A 19,470-nucleotide genomic window follows, 5' to 3' on the forward strand; every position below is an offset into this window, starting at 1 on the left:
AAAAAATTACACATCTGTCAAAAATGGGTTGCAACTCATCCAGGAAATGACAAAATTAGTGTGGAAGGCTGCATATTAGAAAGTGTGATGTTACTTTCACTTTCTCTTACTCTCTTTTAATCTGGTAGTGTATTGATGGTTTTTGAGCATTTGTCTGTGATTGTTATATCTCCAAAATAAAAAAAGGCATTCAAATGTCATGCAGATGTAGGTGAACCGCATTGAGTATGGCTAAGATGAAACTTAAACATCAGGCTGTCTTCTGCACCTAGCTTGTATCATTAGGCATTGCATCACTATGATTGAAGGCTAACATATATTCCAATTTTAAGCAGTGCTTCTTAACGTAGAGTTAGGCATCTGTAGCACTGAAAATATGACACATACCCAATTCATTGACCTGATATATACTCACACAAAGAATCACTATTTGCATCACAGTTGATAACCCTTTTGTGTTTCTCTATTGAATGAAGGTGTGCGTCATGTTACATTTGAGTTATTAAAATGCAGATCGTGAGCCTGATTTATAAAATTTTGTGGAAATAAGGCGGGTGAGAAGAAATGCAATTATGAAGGTAAATATTACATCGTGGTACTCCGATCAGCAGTTTTGAAATATTACCATCTCAAATTGCCCCTTCAGTAATTGAAAATTCTCCCAGTATCTCCCAATTTCACTGTTGGAACTGTACATTTAGGTGTAGGAAAAGGGGTACATTAAAAGGATTATAGGTAACCCTTCAAATTTATTTGAAAGTTTGTGTGCATTCCGAACGGATATGGAGATAATGTCACACCGTGTAACCATACATCTTTGAAACATAATTCCAGAGTGAGAATGGAGGGAAAGAAGCACACAATGAACATGATAGATGCCAGTAAATGCACTGAGAGTACCAGAAAGTAGATTTACAATAGGATGGCTTCACCAGGAATTTCAAAAAAATCACATTGACTTCATCCAAACATCACTGTTCGGTTTGGATCAACATTTCATTTTACATTTTCCCCTTTCCTTTTCATAAAAAACAGTAGAGCAGCACATTATGACTGGACCTCAGAAACTTGGCAGAAATGCCAATACCAGTGCAGCCCCCTTTGCACCTACAAGCACTTGTTCTTGTATTGGGGCTAAGCAGGCAATAGTGTACTGTAATGTAAATTCAGTTAATATGGCTTTGTAGAGGTTCAATGTGTCACCGGAGAGAGTATCCCAGTGCTGACTAGGTTCATGCTCTGCAAGTAGGATCACTTAAAGAGCCAGGTGTACAGTTTCTAGCACAAATCCATAGTTGATGCAGCTGACCTGATGTGCTGGGGGAGGTGGTTTCAGGTGTAGCCTGCCATTTCAGAGAGCAACCTACCTCCTGTCTTGCTCATATTGATATGGGGTGTGGGTGAGTACAAGTGGGGCAGAGTGGAGATTTGTGATTGGTTGGTGGAAGTGTAGATGGTGGGTGAGCTAAATAGACCCCTGGTATGGTAGTGCCTTCTAAGTGTGGGTGAGCACCTTGAACTGGCAGCATGTCTCTTTGTCTGAGGTTAGGTGTGATGTGCATGCTGTAAGATGGGTTGAACAATAGACTGGCAGTGGTGTGTTAGACAGTTTGCCCCTTGTATAGTCGGTATGCAGAGATGCTGTAGTAGAGGGTATTGGTGTAGTAGAGTCTTCGTGTGATTAGGGCCTGGGTGATGGTGTCACAGGAGGCTAGAGGGAGCCATATGAAGACATTTCTGAACATGCAAAATATGTGAAAACAGGTGGAGGTGATGGTGGCATTTTGATGTCTCCTGACGAGGTTGGTGTCCAGGATAATGGACAGGTTGTTCGGTGGTTGGAGGGTGAGGGATTCGGCCCTACTTGTGTGTTCAACCAGGGTGAGTTCATGTTGCAGAATATCATCATTTCTATCTTGTCAGGGTGACTATAAGCTACTTATCCCACAAAGAGCTAGCCATGTTGGTCAATGGTGTATTGTATCAAATCTCGGAGGTGTTGGTGGCTACAGTATGATTTGGGTGTCATTAGTGTAAGGAATTATGTAGAGTCCCTGTGTCTGAATGAGGCTTGGTGGAGGAGTCAAGTCTAGTTTAAGACAATGGGGCAGAATTAGAAGCCTTGCAGGACTGCATATGAGCTCTTGGGTTGTCAGGCAATGGAGTGAGCTTTAGCTATTGCATACTTCCATTTATGAAGCTGGTTATCCACTTCAGAGATGGCCCTTTCTTTCTTGTATTGTGGAGATGACTGTGTGTGTACTCCAGGATTCCCCAGAAAAGATTGAATTATGGGATATACATGCAGTTCCCATTTCATGCAGTCCAGCGTTGTGGCTTGCTGTGTAGAGTTGTGTGCATGTTTGTAAAATATGCTTGCAAGACAGTACAGCAGGGCAGCTTGGTGTGTTGTGCTGTGTGAAAGGTAGAGCACCGGAATGTGTGAGGTAAAACAAGATATGGTGTATTACATCTCTTGGTTAGTGCTAATGCACAAACTAATGGCTGGGAAAGATGCAGACATTCTTGCTATGGTGCAATGATCCCTGCAAGTTTTGCATCAGTGCAGGCAGGGAGCAGATGTGCCCCGTAACTTGTTCAATGTGGCCCATTCCTACACTCACTCTTTCAGGCACTGCAGCAAGCAGTGTTGTGCTGTGTGCAATCTATTCAAATAGGCCCCTTAATGAGATTGCACGATCAATGTACATACATTGCCATGTGAAAAGCAACAATAGTACAACATGGACATATTCAATTGTAGGAACAGATGTTCCATATATCCCTGTGTATTTGCAAGTGAAGAAAAATACTGTCCCGATATAACACAAATCAGTTATTTTATATGCAATTATAGAATTTTTGCAACATATTTCTAATTCTTTCCAGGGACAAACAACATCTCTGGTAGCGTAGATCAGCCTGTCTGTGATGCCCAACATGTTGAGGACACCATGCTGCAACCCATGGATGAAGACACATTCCAACACATCCTGACACTTTTCAAGCTTCTCTTCTAGTATTGGCAAGGAAAGATGACTTTATTGGGTCTCAGATGAACCAAAATCAGACTGGACATGGAGTGTCAGACTTCAAAAAACAGCTGAGGACTCTGAGAACCCTCAAGTTGCATTTCAATGACAAGTGGTAGAAGTCTAGCAGTGAATAGCTGATGAATCCAGTTGTGGATAGGGGCAATAGCAGGCACTCTTGAAGGAATCCTTAGATGTCTTAGCCCTAATAAGGGGTTGACAAAGGCAATCACAGACACCTACTCTTGGCTCCGTGGGATTGATAAGTCACTTGCTGACTCCGCTAGTGTCATGATGCATAAGGAAAAAGAACACCATCCTTCCACATCTAACATCAGCGGTGTTGTCAGGTAGCTGGGAGCCATCAATTCACCCATCTAGTCCCTTGAGGCCAAGACTGGCTCTTTCATAGCACAAACAAGTGCATTAAACCGCAATGTCATTGCTTTGTTGGCTAACCAGCAAATCCTTGCCAGGGACTACCATACTGTCTTACTACCACTCACAACGGTTGTTGGGAAAGTGGGATGTAAATCTTCTGCCTTTGTTGTTTGTGTGCCTGAAGTTAGTTGCATCACCCAGCTGGCTATCATTCCAACACCACAACTTCCAGAGGAGGCAGGACACTCATCAGAGGGGAGAAGATGTACAGTTTTCCAGTTTCCAAGGAAGAACTTTGAGATAAACATTTGAAAATGCCCCCTGGCCTGTTTTCCTATCTATCGTGTGTTAGACATTGTGGGAATAATGGGCTGATTGCAGAACCGCTACCCTTACTTTTTGTCCCCATTTTTCACTCATACTGGTGTTTTTACAACTCTGATGGTGGTCTGGGCACTGTTAGACAGTCCCAGAGCCTGTGCTCTGATTAAAATGGGTTATGCAAATTAGGTTAATTATAACTGGCTGTACCAACCTACCTATAAGTCCCTAGTATGTAGTAGGGCAGGTAGGTGTAGGGACCCCAGAATAGACAGTACACCTATGGGTGCACTGCTGTGGTACCCAGTGTCATTTTGAAAGCAGGCCTGCCTTGCTGGCTGTTTTTAAGTTAAAGTTAACCCCAAATCCGACTTTTAAATTAAAAGTTCTTCTAAAGTCCTGAGCTACCTTATTTTTTACGCATAAGTCATCCCTACGGAATGTCACACGCGTCCCTAGGGTTTATTGCAGTGTAATTAGAAGCAGGGACTTTATAAAACATGTTTTATAAGCCATGAGTAGGGAACAATATCCAAATGTATTTTCCCCATTGTAGTGAATGGGCTCCATAGCCTAACATGGAGAGACTTTATTTTAAAATAATAAAGTCTTTTTTCCATATGAGGGAGCTATATATTGCAAGTTTAGTATCAAATTAAAGGTTGTAATAAAGCTAACTAGTTGCCTTTGTTGAATTTAATATAACTTGAAGGAGGGAAAGAGTTTTAGAACTCTTGCTAAAAGTTACCAACTTCAACCCTGTAGTGCCTTCTCTGATTGATCAGCCTCTGGCAGCCTCTGGCAGCCAGAGCCAGGCTGCCTTGATGAGGTATGAAGTAGCCTGGATTGAAACAAAGGAAGCATCAAGTGGAAGGAGATCTGCTTCAGCAGATGGTAAAACAGAATGGAGGGAGAGCAGCCAAACTGGGCTTCAAAGGAGGGAAGGACATTTAGTACAGCAACTGGACCGCCTCCATTTCTTTCAGCCCCACACAACCAGGCACCCCCTGATTATATTGAGAGAGGGCTGGAAAGGGAAGTGTTAATGGAAACTTAACCACATCAGTGCGTGGACTCAGCCAGATTTAAAGTCTAAGATAGAATTTTTGCAATCTTGGATTTTGGGGGAATGTTGTTCCCTGGGTTTGATGTTAGCCACACTTCCCATGAATATGGCAGAGCTGCCCCACACTTCAGATACCTATTGGAAAAAGACAATTGGAAGAAGGACTGCTTTGCTGGACCACCGGCCTGCACCTGGACACTGCACTCAGAAGGACTGCACCAGCTATACCACTAAAAGGACTTCACCTGTTTTTACTGCTTCAAGAAAAGTCTCCCAAGAGGCAAACTATAGTCTCTGAAAACCTTGGCTGGTGCTGTGGACCACTTTCTTAATTCAAGAAACACTTCTGAAAGTAAGTGTGACAGTGTTACCTCGTGGGTGCCTGAACTCTGGACTTTGTCCCTTTGTCCCTTTCCAGTGTGACCTTTTGTAACACTTTGAGCCCTAGTTGCTTCTATGCACTAGAAAACATTAATTCTTTAAAAAGTCATATCTCTAGTACCCCTCATCTGATTTTATTCATTTTGGTGTCATTTTAAAGATAAAAGTATAATCTATTGTTATAGATTCATGTTGGATTGTTATTCCATTTTGTTTCTTACTTATTAACTGTTTTGTGATTTTTAAATGCTTTACACACATGTCTCCTAAGTTAAGCCTTGTTGCTAGTTGCCAAGCTATCTTGGTTTGAGCTGGGTTTAATGTATTGAGACTTAACTGGACCTAAGTGGAGGTTAGTGGCGTGTTGCTAAGTGTAGGTACTTACCTGCCCTTACCAATAATCCACTTTCCAACAAACAGTGTATGTCCCACCCAGCTTGCAGCTCATGTTTTCCCCAGGCAGACATGACCATGCCAAAAAAGGACCACAATGTCCTCCATGTTATGTAGCAGTGAAGGCACTTCTGTACCCAGTGTACAGGAACAGCACATTCAGTGCCTGCTATTATAATCCACATGTATTATGCTACCACCAGCATACTCACATGCAGCACACATTATTAACCTACGCATACTGAGTACTGTAGTCCCTTTGTACTAGAGTGTATCACTTTTAGCACACACTACCAGCACACACACATTTACCATGTGCACACTGTTCCACATTTCACCCTATGTGTAGTGTATGTCATGCACGGGTATATGAATTTAGCAAATTATTTTATCATGCACACACTTCCAGATCAACCTGATGTTGGACAAGGGTGAGTTCAACATGTAGCAGCTGGTGAGTGAGCCTGTAGGGCCTCACTCCAGTAATCAGGTTTGAATGGTCACATTCACTACTACTGATCATTACAGGGTATGCTGCTGTGACCATGCCTGGGCTGTTTTACTCCTTGCAAAGGCAGTAGTGTTCCAAAACTATGAGAGTAGCTCTTTGGGTGCCTGTCCTGGTCAACAAGACCACAATCCATGATACAAGCCTATATCATGTATCACACACTTATTCTGTGTTCCCCTATGGGAAGATACCAGCATTAGGGATCCAAACCACAATGCCATTGAGCAGGGCAGGAGTATGCAACTTTTACGATGCAGAGGAAAGTTCCAATCTAACACCACCATTACTGCATATTTCAAATACTTGTGTATGACCCCAATCATGTGTGCTTGCATAATGACATACATGCTTCACTCATTCAACATAACTGTGTTCCTGAAGTAATGTGACGCTTTGGCAAACATCTCCCTTGTCTTACTTTTCAGATAAATGCTATACATTGCTACTTCAGCAGTCTAGTATGTTTTCATATGGGCATTTGAGCCTCCTTGTATTGCTCTACAAAGCATGGTAAATGTGCATTGTGTCAAGAATTGGCAAATGTAGACCTAACATCAATGAGCCCTAGGAAGGTTTTACATGTGTGTTTTAGTGGATGTCAACACATGCATAAATACAAATTTAACAAATGGTATTTTGACATCTACACCATGGCCATCACCGATGTCTCCCATGATCTGTGATGGCATCTGCTGCAACATTTGTCCCAGCAGAGTGCTGCCACTCTGCATGCTGGCCCATATCTGCAACACACATCAATTTGAAGATTGCATCAGGTACTGACTTACTGGGAGAATTATTATCCATCACACATTGAGGGCCACATTTAACTCACTTTCATGCAGCAGAACACAAGACAGCTTGCTGTGATGCACTGCATTGCTTAAGAGAGGGAGGACAGGACTGTCCCATATCTATCTAGATGCGAGGCAATTTTGCCCTCTTCCTTTCATGCAGTACACTGCATCACATTGGCTTGCTGCATTGATCTGTTCTTAATTTGTGATATGCCCACCTTTATCAAGAGTTCAGAAATCAAGATTCATACATGTTGATAGGTCTTGAAGAACCAGAACCTTTTGGGCCTGGCGGCGCAGGGTACGCCTAAAATCTCCTTGGATTCACCTGCCAGAGACACGGGACACTCTGTCAGGCGTAAAAGATCAGATTTTATTAGCTGCAGCTAGTACAGTTGTCCAAGAAGTACACAAGGTATGTTCTCAGGAGACTGCCACTTTACTTTGTGGCGCACAATCTTATATACCGTATAAAAACATTTATTAACTACATACACTCCCAGAACACATAGAAAGGAGCCAGTAAGAATAATGTAAAGATAGAACAGAGCCAATAGAAATGTCGGAAAACAAGACAGAACAAAGTATCAAGTGACTTAAGGTTGCCTCCCCTCCAGCTGTGTTTGTCACCCCTCCCTTGAACTAATTCATTAACCGATCCACAACGAAGTTGCATGTGGTGCGATAAGTTTGTGTGCGTTTGGAGGACAGTTGTGAAATGAGAGAATACTAGCAAAGGACAGCGAAGGCCAGACGATAAGATAAGATCGGCGGAGAACAGTGTGAGCCTACAGATAGTTGAAACAAGGATTAGAAAACCAGACAGGGATTAGTGTACTCGGTCAGACCTTAATACCAGCCTTGTAAAGATAGAGGCAGAAGACTGTTTTGAACACCATGTTGCAGAATAAGCAGAAAAGGCAGAATGGACTTCGTTCGCTGTGCTGCCTGAGTGAAGGCAACATAAAATGGCGGCGGGCCACAAAATGGCGGGTCGATACGATCGTATTAAAAATCGAATTTCCTCAGACCCTCCTTTTGCCAGAACTCAGGCAAGATACATAAACTCATGTTAATCTGAGTCGATGTCTATGGCCATGAGGTCATCAAGCTGTTGCTGTACCATCATTTTGATATTCTCTGCTCTTTGTGACTTGGGTTTGGGAATACATGCAGTAGCACATAGGTTGCAGACGGCAGGACCGCAGTGCATACAAAGACAACAAGAGAATATAAAAGCTAAAATTACTCCAAAGAATGTCAATACCTTCCAACCCCATTTGGACAGTAATCCCCAAAACCACTCTGAAAAGGACCAATCTCCTTCGTCCTGATGAATCGACTCGGAGATTATGTGTAACTTAGAGATAGCTTGGTATACTGTCGGAGCGTCATTAGGTATGAAAATACAGCAACTTGATCCGATCAATTTGCATACTCCACCACGGTCCGCAAGAACAAAGTCTAAGGCAACACGGTTCTGCAAGGTCATAAGACGATCAGCCTGTAGTTCAGCTGTAATGTTACTTAAAGCTCCTACAGTGATGTCTATGGTGGTTTCTACGACACGAACCAATTGCCTTATATTTCTGCTGTTGGCCATTGGACCCCAGAAGGGAAGAAATCCTTTGAGGAAATCTCCTCCCTCTTGTCCTGCTGTGTCTTTCGAATCCACAATCCCTCTGCCATATCTATTTTTATGATGGTTCGCAGGAGCGGTGTATGTAGGGGGAAGAAGAAAGGCTATATAACAAGTACCAGAAAAATCAGCTGGCAACCATGTATAAGCCCTATCGTGGCAAACGAAGTATGTACCTTGAGATGGTACTAACGGCGGTGAATTCAGGGCTGAATAAACATATGTATGGGAACATAAACTTTCTCTTTGTCCGGTGTTTGGAGTTCTACCATTTACTTGCAGACAGAAATTTCCTTGTTGGGGTATGACCCGTATCGGAGGAGATTTTCCTTGCTCAATCTTATCATTGAGGCTGGAAATGTAATCAGTTATGTTCCAATTGGTATATGCTTTTCTTTCATCTATGGAAGCTTCACTTTTTTCCATGATTTTAGCCATAGCTACCATTCCCTTTATCAATAAACTATGACTGAAATCTGAACCAACACTATGTGAACTGACAGGTTGTTTAATTTTACTTTGATATGCATTATTGAAAATGACAAAATAAGCCCAAGCGGAACCTTCATAGGAGAATGGAAGAACTAAATATGGCATTCCTTTTTCTACCGTATGTGGTATGAGTCCACACACCCAACAGTCAGTTGTATTGATCACTAACTGATGTTGATGTAACAACTGGACGAAGGAATTGTTAAAGTATTCAGTTCTTCTGATGAGTTCTTGCTGGGGAAGAGTGTGAAATAGGTGTGGAGAGATAGTAGAAGAAGATGTAGAGGTAGGAGAAGAGACAACTTTTTGCTGCAGAGTAATAATGATCCAGTTTACAGATGCCAAAAGAATACACGACAATATAATGACGCATAGAGCAATACTACAACGACTACATATTTCTTTACAATTATTCTTTACATTTTTACTTTCTCTTTTATTTAATGTAGCCTCCATCTTTCTAAGTGGATGCTCACGGCAATCTTCCTCAATCACTGTAGTCACGATTATCTACCGTCCTATGACACTGTGAGGTCCTGCAGGCCTATTGCCACTTACTCAGGTCGTGACTAAGACTCCTACCGTGACCCTGCAACCGGGATAGAGTACTACATAGGAGAGAAAGTTACAAGTTCTTTGGTCTTGGTCTCAAATTATAGCGTTCCTGTCCAGAGGCAGTCTGGTTTTGAAACAATGTTCCTGGATTTGTCGTGTTCAAGCGACGATGCAATGGTATTGCTTCTTGAAGGATGTCGTCGTCCTCTTTCTCAGAAAGTGTTCCAATTAGACGCGCATCACTGAATGGTACAAATTGCGGAACTTTCTCACTTTCAGAGTCACTGATGCCTCTACGGACCCACTGATCGAAAGGCAAGGGCAAAGGCACTTTCTTGCAGTGCACGGCATGCACCCAGTTTTTCTTTCCTTCGACTTTAACTGCTGTTCTTGTGGTCAAAAGAACCAGGCGTGGCTCTCTCCATCTGGGCTCCAAATTTCTCTGTCGTTGGAAATTTTTCGTGCAGACCCAGTCACCGGGTCGGATGGAATGACCTGGGTCTGTGGAAGCCTCTGGTAGAGCTCTCTGAACCTGTTGATGAAGAACACGCAATTTAGTTGTAAGGTCATGCAAGTAGTCAATCAACATCGGGTATGGCAAGTCTGAGTATTTCTTAGGGCGAGGAACTCCCCATACATTAGCTGGGCGACCAAATATCACTTCGTAAGGGCTAAGCCCCAAACGAGAGTGTACTGCTGTTCTGGTGGACAGAAGAGCCAATGGTAAAGCATCAGGCCAATTAAGTCCTGTGCTAGCTTGCACCTTAGCAATTTTAAGCTTCAAGGTTCCATTGTAGCATTCTACTAAACCAGCCGACTGTGGGTGATTCGCCGCGTGGAACTTCTGTTTTATGCCAAGACCGGCACAAACTTTTTGCATGACTTGACCCACAAATTCGCTCCCATTGTCACTCCAGACAATGCGCGGCAAACCAAACCTAGGGAAGAATTCTTTCAAAAGTATTTTGGCAGTTGATAAAGCAGTATTGTCCTTCAGAGGGTAGGCTTCTACCCATCTAGAAAAAGCACATACTACCACCAGAACATATTTGAGGTTGTTGCATCGTTCCATGTGAATATAATCGATCTGCAACACCTCAAATGGATATGTCGGAGGAGCAAAATGACCTGCTGGAGTTGGGGTTCCCTTTCCCGGATTGTACATCAAGCAAACAATACAATGTTTTACTACATTATTTGCACACTTTGGGATTCCCTCATTTTGCCACACTGGAGCCAGAAGTTTACATATTCCTTTTGCACTTAGGTGAGCTGGACCATGTGCCATAGTAACTACAGGTAGTACATAAGCATCTGGTAACAGCCAACGTTGATGTTCTGATAATTCAACCCAACATCCCATCTCATCTAACATTCCTGTACTTTCCTTCCACTTTCTCAACTCATTCTCCGTAGCCTCTCCTTGAATTGATTTCACACTCTCTACTGTATCTTCACACATTCCCTTTTCTCTTACGCAGTTTGCGGGACCTGCAACATACATTCGACTTGTGTTGTCTCTGGCTGTCTTTTTCGCTACCTCATCTGCAAATGCATTTCCTCGACCAACATCGTCCACAATCTTTTTGTGTGCACTACACTTCACGATCGCTATCTGAGTAGGCATTGTAAGTGACTCAAGAAGTTCAGTCACTAATTGACCATGTTGTATCTTAGTACCATGGGAAGTAAAGAATCCTCTTTCCTTCCATAAGCGCCCAAAGTTAAACGCTACACCAAAAGCGTATTGGCTATCAGTGTACACGTTTACTCTTTTTCCTTTGGATAACACACACGCTCTAGTTAAGGCTATCAATTCAGCTGCCTGAGCTGAATTATGTCTAATGCGTGCTGTCTCCACAATCGTATGCAAAGTAGTAATAGCGTAGGCTGAAACTGTATCTCCATTCGGGAGCTTGAAACAAGAACCATCTACCCATAGTGTTCCATCTGGATTCACTAATGGCGTGTCTTTTAGGTCAATTCTACCCTTAGTCTCTTCTTCAGTACGGAGAAAACAATCATGCTGTTCAGAAACATCTCTCTCTTCTGGAAGAGGCAACAAAGTAGCTGGATTCAGGGTATTACATCGTTTGATGTGTATGTGACTAGCCAAAAGCGTCAGCTCATATCCGGACAACCGAGCACTCGTAAGATGCTGCGTTTTTGTCCTATTTAGTAAAATATCCACTGCATGTGGCACCATAACAATGAGAGTATTATCTAGCACTACTCCAGCAGACTGTCGAATAGAAATTGCTGCTGCCGCTGTCGCCTTAAGACAACTAGGCAATGCTTTAGCTACTGGATCTAACGTAGCTGAGAAATATGCGCATGGTCGCTGTTGATCTCCAAAACGCTGCGTTAAGACTGACAATGCACAACCCTCTCTTTCGTGGACATAGAGCGTAAAGGGCTTACTGTAATCAGGAGTACCCAATACAGGAGCAGAACACAAAGCAATACGCAAATCAGTAAAACTCTTCTGACACTCGTCAGTCCACGGAAGAGGCTGAGGCGTATCTTTTAAAGTTAGCGCCAACAGCGGTTTAACCAATAAAGAGAAACTCGGAATCCACTGTCTACAATAAGAAGTAATGCCCAAAAAGGCACGTACCTCTCTTTGTGTGGATGGCACTGACATTTGTGCAATTGCCTGAATTCGTTCGGGGGTCAATCGTCGTCCCTCCTTTGACAAGAGATGACCCAAATAAGTCACCTCGCGACAGACATATTGTAATTTAGAAGGAGAAACCTTGTGATTCAGATCAAACAAATGACGCAACAGTGCAACGGTCACGTTTTTGCAAATCTCCTCTGAATCAGCTGCAACTAATAAGTCATCCATGTACTGAATGAGAGCGGCACCGGACGGTAAGGAAAAAGCATCAAGATGACATTTTAGAGCTTGACTGTAAACAGAGGGACTTTCACAATAACCTTGAGGTGCGCGTTTAAACCGGAAGCTTCGGCCTCCGAGGGAAAAACCAAAAATATCTCTACTCTCTTCGGCGATGGGAATACTAAAGAAAGCATTCTTTAAATCGATAACTGAAAACCAAGTCGCTGTAGAAGGTATCATCGTCAACAGAGCAGTGATATCTGGGACTACAGGAAACTGCGGTACGACAATCTTGTTTACCTCCCGAAGATCAATTACAAAACGATAAACAGGAGGCTGAGAAGGATCAGTGCGTTTAAGAATCGGAAGAACAGGACTGATACATGTATTTCCTCTCGTTTCCTCAACCACACCCTTCTGAATCAAATCATGGACAATTTCCAGAAGTGCTTTCTCACCTTCAGTAGAGATTCTGTATTGCGGAATACGTGGCATTTCAGCATTGGGCTTAAGAGTAACAACATAAGGTGGGATCTCAAGACAACCAACGTCATTCGGACCCGTAGCCCAAAGCGTTTCGGGAAGAGAAAGCAATTCAGGTGGGAATTGATCTTTTGATAAGTACATTGGACTAGTCATTTTCTGTCCTAGAGTGAGGTATACACCAGAAGGTGAACAATATATCGTAGCATGCATTCTTTTTAATAGATCTAAACCCAACAGATTTTCACCACAACCATTCGTCAGAAGAAGCGGAGCTTCTAAATCATAAGGGCCTATTGAAACAGGCAAAGGGCAAGAAACTGGATTGCGAACAGGGGCGCCAGAAAATCCTACAGATACATTCGTTAAGCCAGACAGAGGTGCGCCAGGGAGTTTAGAATGAATGATAGAGCTTCTCATGGCACCAGTATCTAAAAGAAATGGCTCTGAAACACCCATTGTAGTGACATTAACATAAGGTCCATTCTGATCCACTGGAATTGACGTAACCCCCTTACTTTGTCCATGGCTGTCCTATTCAAAATGAAGACTTTCATTCCCTCCTTCAATATACTGATCCTCACTGTAATACTGTGTAGACCTAACATTTTGCTGGTCAAAGTAATTTCCGGAATTTGGAGGAACAAAAGAACGCTGCCCTTGGGTTAACACACCTCGACCTCTACCTCTATTTGCTGACTGAAGACCACCACGACCTCGTGAAGCAGATGTTGCTCCATTACGCTGCAACAATGCCGGACAACTGTTCTTAAAATTACCTTCCTCCCTACAATAAGCACATTGATTGGGACCTAGCAAAGGTCTTGGAATGAATGGTTCAGGCTTTTGATACAACCTCTGAAACTGCGGAGGCTGTTGAAACTGAGGCTGAACATAACGAGGAGGATAAGCCTGTTGCAAGAGAACTTTAGTTTTTAATTCTTTCGTCTTTTTCTCTTGTTTTTCCCTTTCTTCTTTGTCTCTATTTTCATAATATTGTGCAGTAGCCAATATCTGGGCGGAAGAAGAAACTGCCCATGAACTCTCGGAGTCTTTTAGCTTGTGTGATAGTTCAGGAAGCAAGTTATATACGAACTTATCCACAAATAATCGCTGTCCCCCTTCTGTAGCCATATCTTGACCACTGTGATCAATGAATGTCTCCTCGAATCGGGTAAAGAAATCGGAAACACTTTCATCTTTCTTTTGTTTACATGCTGCTAGCTTATCCCAATTAACTCTCAAAGCAGGCATCATTGTTTTCATTAATGTAATAATCCTACCAGGGAGTTCTGAGATCAAAGCGTCGGGTTTTGCACCACCTACTTGACCTCTATCTGCGGCAATAATAGCGTTCCAATCGCCGTCTAATTCTTGAGCGTGATCCTCTCTACGAATTTTAGCCCATATTGTCTGTGGAACTACATTTCCCATCAACATGTCAATATCTGCTAGATTCATAGTACATGCATCAACTGTTTGCGACAACTCTTTATAGTAACCAGCAGGATTTTTGCGTGGATCTGGTAGTGACTGTTTAAGTGCTAAAACTTCAGACCTTTTCCAGGGGACATGTATCCATATGCGCTGAAAATGCGCAGGAATAGCTGGATTAGCACCTACTGCTGCAACTTCTTCCTTCCATATTGGAGAAACCTCTCTCATGGGATAGTTTTTCAGTGCTGTCCTAACTGAAGGATCAGAATCAGGAAAAGTCTGTGAGAACAATAGGGATCTGAAAGAAATAAGTGTTCTGACAGCGTTTTCAACCTTAGGACCCACAATAAGTCCTTTGTCAAAGTCATCCTGAACATCTAACAGATCCTGTGGGACCGAACCCAAATTCATATCCTCCCATTCTTTAGCGAGAGTATCGCACATAACTTTAAAAACATATCTCTGCGTAGGTGCATTCCATTGCAGAAAGGTGGACATAATATCAGACGTACTATATTGGGGACCCTTCTTGATCCATCTACAAGCAAGTGAGTCCAATTTTTCTCGCTCTTCGGAGTCTGGGAATTGACTACGAGACTGTCTTCGAGAAAAAGCTGGAGACACGTTTAAAGCTTCAAAGAAAGGTGATAAGAGACCAGAGACAGTATCGGTAAATCGCTTACGCGTAGATGGAGAATTTGACATAAGGATAGGGGACAAGGTATTAGGTGAATTAACTAAAGGAGCATTAGGAATTGCCAAAGGAGCAGAAGGCAAAGGAGTTAAAGGCAAAGCTGGCATAGGCAATACTTGAGGAGGCAAATGTGGAAAAGCTGGAGCAGGCGGAAGCACAACTGGCGGCTGAACAGGCTGTAACATCGGGGGTGCATTAGCACCTTGTACATAGGGCGGAGGCAATTTCAATAAGTGGGACATTAAGGAATCTTCCTCAAAATCTTTTCTCTTATCAAGGGAAGAGATAGGCAACGTCGGATAGCATTTATCTATTGCCATTCGATGCTGTCTGTCTGAAATTTCCATTGCATTATCTATTTCATCATCTTTGAATTGCTGAGCAGCCTGTATAATCGTCATTCCCTGTGTTTTCCTATCTCGTTTCGCTTGTTTAATTTCTCTCTGTTTGGCTTCCTTACGCCAAAGGCGAAAAGAGTCAAACATTGCCGGCCGGGCTTTTCTTTTAAATAACGTTGCTTCTAGATTATCTAGCACATCAGTTTCGAAACTACCATTTTCTGGCCATTTTAAAACACCATCTTTCTTTGTATATCGGGTCCATGTCTTATTAAAGGCAATAGGACCAACACCATGTTTAGAATAGAGCTCATATGTGGGAGTTCCAACCGAAGGAATCGGACAGGAGTCCTCAAGCTGGGAGTCCCTATTACAACCAAAGCAACAAAGTTTTCCAAACTTAGTCAGACCAGACATCTCACGATTTTCACTGGCTGTTCACAAACATCAAGGGGGTAAAACTTTCAGTTTACACAGCACAAATGCACTTACCCCTCGGCTTTGGCCACTGCAATGGCCAAATCTAAGGACCTAAGGACAAAACAAAGACCGAAATTTGTGGGCGCGACCCACCAAATACTTAACTAAGGATGTCTTCTTACACCAACAGAGGCCCGTCTATCGTCTCGCTTTACCATACATCATCAAAGAAAGGGCCAAGGCAGGGCGGCAGTCAGGGCAGCAGTCGTCAGTAGCCGTCAGGAAGCAGTAACCGCGCTGAAAAAGACCTTCGGACCACTTCGACATACAGGGGTCGCTTGACGTGGCTCGCGATTCCTCCAGAATTTTCCTGCGGGGTTCCTCACGACCTTCAGGCAGAACCGGTACCGCTGAAGCCGCCCCACGTTGGGCGCCAGTTGAAGAACCAGAACCTTTTGGGCCTGGCGGCGCAGGGTACGCCTAAAATCTCCTTGGATTCACCTGCCTCAACTAACAGAGACACGGGACACTCTGTCAGGCGTAAAAGATCAGATTTTATTAGCTGCAGCTAGTACAGTTGTCCAAGAAGTACACAAGGTATGTTCTCAGGAGACTGCCACTTTACTTTGTGGCGCACAATCTTATATACCGTATAAAAACATTTATTAACTACATACACTCCCAGAACACATAGAAAGGAGCCAGTAAGAATAATGTAAAGATAGAACAGAGCCAATAGAAATGTCGGAAAACAAGACAGAACAAAGTATCAAGTGACTTAAGGTTGCCTCCCCTCCAGCTGTGTTTGTCACCCCTCCCTTGAACTAATTCATTAACCGATCCACAACGAAGTTGCATGTGGTGCGATAAGTTTGTGTGCGTTTGGAGGACAGTTGTGAAATGAGAGAATACTAGCAAAGGACAGCGAAGGCCAGACGATAAGATAAGATCGGCGGAGAATAGTGTGAGCCTACAGATAGTTGAAACAAGGATTAGAAAACCAGACAGGGATTAGTGTACTCGGTCAGACCTTAATACCAGCCTTGTAAAGATAGAGGCAGAAGACGGTTTTGAACACCATGTTGCAGAATAAGCAGAAAAGGCAGAATGGACTTCGTTCGCTGTGCTGCCTGAGTGAAGGCAACATAAAATGTCGGCGGGCCACAAAATGGCGGGTCGATACGATCGTATTAAAAATCGAATTTCCTCAGTCTATATCTAGTTGAGTGGATGTGTGTGTGATATATATATTTCTATATATATATATATACATATGTAGATATATAGATATATAGATAGATAGATATATAGATAGATAGATATAGATATAGATATGTAGATCACCACAAAATGTTTTTAAAAATACTTATTGGATGAATTGGCTGATGCATTTACATCATTTCTGTCATTATTACAATCATTTTCATGTCATTAGGAAAACAAAATAGTCAGTATTTGGTCCCATCCCTCACAACCTACCATTGTGTGCTTTATATCTGCAGCAGTTTCATAATCCTGTTCCGGTTCATGTGAGATTTCAGTCTCATTGTCTCACAGCACATTTGTTTTGACATAGAGGTTATGCAAAATTACACACACTAACATAACCTTGCAGATCATAGGAGATAAGTACAGGAGTCTTCTACCTGTTTTTTCCAGGCAACAAAATCTGGACTGTATGACCCCAAATGTTTGCTTTACAACATTTAAATTTTTCCCAGAGTTGCACTGAATTCATTCTCTCCATTTGATAGGGAATTGTGTATGGGGTCATGAGCCATGGCTATAACCATATCCTAGATCAACTAAAAAGTGGAAAATACCAACAGTCAAAGATTTGCTACACTGTTACTTAGACATAACTAACTATGGCCCTCATTAAAACCCTGGCGGTCGGTGTTAAAGCAGCAGTAGTACCGTCAACAGGCCGGCGGTAAAGAAAATGGGATCATGACGCTGGCGGAAACCGCCAACACAGATAGCCACTTTAACACTCCGACCGCCACGGCGGTAGCAACAAACACTGCGGGGGTCACCACCAACAGACAGGCGGAAGACAATGTACCACCCACCCCATCATAACCCGCCAATCCGCCAGCTTTTCCGGGGCGGTACCAACACCATCAAAAGCACGGTGGAAACAATGTTTGGAAGAGAAACCACTCACCTCTCGACACTCAACGAAGAACCAGGATGCCATGGAGCCCAAGTTACGGGTCCTGCCCATGATAGTCTACCTCCTCATCTACCAAGAATACGAAGGACGGCAGCGATGACCACCATGAGTACTGCACTTAGTACACAGGGGAGGAGGGAGGAAAAGGAGAGTGATACACAAACGCAACACGCAACATCCCCACCCCCACCCCCACCCTCACCCACAACACCATTCACACAAAGACATGCAGCAACAGTACCTTTACACCCCGTTACCCCGTGGAAGAACTCAAGGACAAAAGGAATAGAGTTAAATCAGCTTAATTTTAGAAATAGGCAGATCTATGTAAAGATAATGAAAACAGTATCTACAAATATATACAATATGTACATAAGGCCGTACATTGTCCATTCCAAATGTCCATGGGCCACTGGGCCAAAAACATGCCTCAATACGGAGAGAACACTGCAGGGGCATCAGGTCAAAAACACAGGCACCTCAGGGGGACAGGGAAGGGGGGCACCTCAGCCGGAAGATGGAATAACACAACTGCTCCTCGATGGGGCTCCATGCCCACAGCTTGGTCCAGGGGGGTGCAAAGCCACAGTCTCTCAAGTGGGTGGTTTGCCCACTGCTTGGTCCTGGGGAGTGCAAGGCCACAGTCTCTCAAGTGGGTGGTTTGCCCACTGCTTGGTCCTGGGGAGTGCAAAGCCACAGTCTCTCAAGTGGGTGGTTTGCCCACTGCTTGGTCCTCAGGAGTGCAAAGCCACAGTCTCTCAAGAGGGTGGGTTGCCAACTGCTTGCTCCTGGCAAGTGCAAAGCCACAGTCTCTCAAGTGGATGCCTTTCTCCACTGGTTCTGGAGGGGGCCTTGTGCCCAGTCTGCTCCAGGATGCCTTTCTCCAGTGGTTCTGGAGGGGGCCTTGTGCCCAGTCTGCTTCATCCTGCCAAGGTTTGGGAGAGTGGATGCCTTTCTGCACTGGTTCTGGAGGGGGCCTTGTGCCCAGTCTGCTTCATCCTGCCAAGGATTGGGTGAGTGGATGCATATTTACACTGGTTCTGGACGGGGCCTTGTGCCCAGAGATGCAGCCCTTGGGTTGTGGCAGTTCACATTCCCTCACCTGGGTGTTTGAGGCACGGGATTTCCAGGGACCAGGTTTCATGATAGTCCATGGAGGCAGGGCTAGACTCCATGCTGCGGCGCCTAAGGCTGCAAACTGGTGGTGTTGCCGGTGCTGGTGGGGGTGCTGCCAGTGGTGTTGGAAGGCTCCAGCCCGTTTCCTGCAACCTCGGACGGCTGCCCACTGGAGATGCTGTTGCTGGTAGTGGTCCTACTGTCAACAGTGCAGGTGCAGTGCTGGCTGTGGTGCAGTTGCTGGTGCTGCCAGTGGTGGAGGTAGGCCCCTTCTCCTGCAGCCTCGGACGGTTGCCCACTGGGGATGCTGCTGCTGACAGTAGTGGTGGCATCGGCGGTGCAGGTGGTAGTGTTTGCGGGGGTTTCTGCTGTGGGGCTGCTGGCGGTGCTGCCAGT

This window comes from Pleurodeles waltl, chromosome 7, assembly GCF_031143425.1.
Source record: "Pleurodeles waltl isolate 20211129_DDA chromosome 7, aPleWal1.hap1.20221129, whole genome shotgun sequence".
Classification (NCBI taxonomy): domain Eukaryota; kingdom Metazoa; phylum Chordata; class Amphibia; order Caudata; family Salamandridae; genus Pleurodeles; species Pleurodeles waltl.